The sequence below is a fragment of the Dipodomys merriami genome, unplaced genomic scaffold, assembly GCF_024711535.1.
Source record: "Dipodomys merriami isolate MVZ:Mamm:240054 unplaced genomic scaffold, mDipMer1.0.p SCAF_5, whole genome shotgun sequence".
NCBI classification, from domain to species: Eukaryota; Metazoa; Chordata; class Mammalia; order Rodentia; family Heteromyidae; genus Dipodomys; species Dipodomys merriami.
The window spans coordinates 44915903-44919881 of record NW_027206068.1 but is presented as its reverse complement, the minus strand read 5'-3'; positions in this window follow the sequence as shown (position 1 = coordinate 44919881).

Sequence of the window (3979 nt, the reverse complement as noted above, 5' to 3'; positions counted from 1 at the left end):
CTACTTCACCCCTTTACAGCAGGAAGTAGCTCCAGAAGAAATGACCTCTGCCCATACCCCAAGCCTGGTACCCCCTATTTTTATTAAACAATAGAGTGGGGAATGTAAGCATTATGCCCACCTTTTGTCCTCAGCCCCTCCCTGCCATGCAGCTGACCCCTCCCTCTCTCTGCCCAGACCCACCTGAATTCCCATCTACTTCTCTTCCTACCTCCCAGACTCTGCTGCTACCTAGATAGTGGAGGGCTCCTCTAATAAACCTTGCAATAATCTTTTTCCTGTGCCTGCCTGCCTCTGCGTGGCCCCTGGGATGGGTCTGACGGATCCTTTGTGTTATCTAATGTGTGGGTTATGGTTTCTGCCTTATTCAGCTACATATATTAATTTTATAAAGGTAGATTGGGATGAATAAAATGTAACTGTTTTAAGATGTTATTCATTTCAGAGAACCTTTCACTCATATATATATATTTTAACTTAATGGATACCAAGGGCTAGCTACCAGTAGATGATTGTCTGCTCAATTACTAAGTTTTTAAACATTTAAAAAATACATCCATCTTAATCAACACTGGCTTAATTGATATTCAAAAGAATTTAAAAGACTTTATTTTAATTAATATTCTTGGGGGTAAACAATGTAATTTGGCATTGCTGATTCCTGACAGAAGACTTGCTGACTCACATTGCTCTCGTTAAAAGATATGTTGGTTAGCATGGAGCAAAGTTTGTTTTATGCTGAGAATTTTCAGTAAGAAACTTCAGAATGTAATTATCATCTTCCCTCTTGTCAAATACTATATGCTCTCTGCTCACAGATTTTATATTAATTAGTTGAGTATACATTAAAGGAGTATATCAAACCTGTATGCTCTCTAAGCATTGACCAGAGTATGATCTTAGTAGGTCTTGCACATATAGTTTCACTATTTATCTTTTTTAGTGATGATGTGAGTAGCAAAACACAAGTTTATTTAACAATCTTATTTATATTGACCTCAGCATTTTTCTTCCTTTTTTTTTTTTTTTATCTTGTTACTTTTTTTTTTTCTGTCAAAGGGATAATCACAGTATACTATCAGGTTGTAAGGAAAGGGTGAGAAAATTTGTTTTGAGATCCTCAAGGGAATTGTACTTAAAAATTTTAAGGACCATTGATCTATTTTAGCTTGATTTAAATTTTGTATTATGACCAGGCAGTGGTGGCTCATGCCTGCAATCCTAGTTACTTAAGAGGCTGAGATCTATGATTGCAGTTTAAAGCCAGCCAGGGCAGGAAAGTCTGCTGACACTCTTATTTCCAATTAACCACCAGAAAACCAGAAGTGGCATTGTGGCTCAAAGTGGTAGAGTGCTAGTCTTGAGCAAAAGAGCTCAAGGAGAGTGCCCAGGCCCTGAGTTCAAGCCAAACACGGACAAATAAATAAATAAATAAATAACATCTCAGCTACTCAGTAGGCTGAGATACTCCATTTCCAATTAGGTAGAAAGAAGCACGGCTGGAAGTGTGGAGGTAGAGCAATAGCCTCAAACCAGAAAGCTTAATGACGCACCAGGACAGGAGTTCAAACCCTGGGTACTAGCACACACAAAAAAAAAAAATAAAGGAGAGATGAGAGAGAGACAGACAGACACACACACACACACAGACAGACACCAGGACAAACATACAGAGAGAGGTAGAGCACAGACAGACACACAGAGAGAGGCAGAGACAGAGAGAAAGGGACACAGACAGACAGACAGACAGACACATATACACAGATTAAACTTTACTCACACTTCTTAGGACAAGCCTATCCCTGTACTTAATACAGTGCAGGTACCAGTTCAATCAACAGGACTGTTAAATGGAACACCCCTCTTAAACTCTAGTATAGATTGTAACTAGAAGAACAAATACTGCAATGTCGGAATGTTAATAAAATGTAGGAAATATATCTAATTCTAGATGGGTTAGTAAAAACAATTTGAGTTAGTAAAAACAACAGAGGTTAGACCAGCTATTCTGTCTTTTATTAGTGTCTCTACAAAAACCTGGCTGGTCATTGTTCTCCACAGTTACAATACAATGAAATGGGCCTGTGGCTCCAGACAAACTTGTTTTTACTCCAGAATCCACAATTGCCAAGTATGAGAATTTGGACAATCCACTTTTAACTGGCCTTATTACAACTATATTGCGTAATTAACTTTCAAAGAATAGATTGATATTTTAGGGATGAAAATGAATTAATTTCCCTCTCTGAGTGCTGTGGCTCTAAATAAACTGATCACTTTAGGACTTGTAATTTCAGAACTGGAAATACCCCTTATTTTAAAGATAGAAACCTAGGGTTGGGGTGTGCTCAGTGGCAGATTGCTTGTCAATCAAGGCACTGGACTTGAATTCCTGCACCAAAAGAAATCTAAAGGTGGAAAAATATACAAATCTAAAAAAGAAGTTAGAGGATTTGTATCAACAGTACTCTCAGTTAAAATCAGATGGGGAGTTCATTCTTTTCCTTTAAGTGAAATATGTTAAAACCCAAAACAATAATAACAGAACAAATGTAATGAGGAATAAGATTGAATTGGCTAGAATATACTTAGAATATGCTTAGAATCTACCTAGTGATATTCATTCCTTGAGTGTGGGCCTCAAAATGAGGAGACTTCAATACACCCAAGGTTACAAGCTGGTTGGAACTGTCATCCAACCACATAGCAGCTTTGTTAGCTGTTTATATCCAGAGGAATGAAAGTTTAATTCTGCCTGAAGACGGAGGAACGTAATTAAATCCACATTATATTTACTAAAAGGTGGCCACCTTCCAAGGATTCCTACCTGCCTTACAGTGTGTATATATCCACACTTAGGAATCAGACTCTGTTAGAAGGTCTATGGGGCATGGAGGAGATCTGTGGCCGAGGCTGAGGGGACAATCTGCGGCCCTAGGGATGATTTCCCTATGCATGAGCCAAATACAAGTACAAGAAGCTTCCCTAATGGCCAAAAGGGAAGGGTCAGGTAACTTCAGGTGCCAGTAGTGCAACATCATGCCAAACTTCCTAGGTTATTCTTTTTAAAAAAATGTTTTTAATTGTAAAGGTGATGCACAGAGGGGTTACAGTTGCAAATCAGGTAATGAGTGTAAGGTCTGCCTTGGGCATGGCAGGCCCTGTGCAGACACCTCCAGACCTCTTGGCTGTTTCCACACAGTATCTGTTACCTAGGTAACTAGCACACCTGGAAGCAGTTTAACCCCCCTCTCTAGGTCACACCTCCCACCTGATCAAAGGTCCTGACCCAGGTCACACCTCCCACCTGATCAAAGGTCCTGAGGTCACATCCAGATCCAATGTGGCCACACCTTTCCCCCACCTGGCCACACCTCTTCCTGTCCCTGGCCAACAGAAGTCCTGGTCTGGGGGTGGATTTTCCCCCCTTTTGGCCACGCCTTTCCACCATGGGGATGGAGGGGGGGGTGGAGGCAGCAGTTCTGTAAATAAGATTCTTTTCCTACCTGAATAGTGGTTGGTGTCTTCATCAGTTAACTAATGGAAACTACCTACTTAATATACCGAACAATGAGTACATTTCCTTTTGAACAGTATCCCCCACCCCCTCCTTCTCTCCCAGGTTTTCCCCCTCCTGAGTCCCCTTCCCCCCTCCAAGCTGTAGTGTCTCGTGGGTGAGTTGGTTCGCCTTACATCCCACCATTTCTGCGCTTCCCCTCCCCAAATCAGAGAAGCTTACGTGCAAGACAAAGGGTACAGACATAACAAACCAGAAGAGGCAGGCGAGAATAACCCAAAGAAAGAAGGGAAGGAGAAAAGGAAAATAAAACGCCCAGACCTCGAGCAGAATAATCAAGCAAAACCTGTTTCCCGTTCCTGAGGTTTGTTTCGGTAAGCATCATTTTATGGGGTCCTAGGCACCCAGCCACTGAACCCCCCGCCACGCTCTCCCAGCACCCTCTGTTCTCCGGGCTGCTTC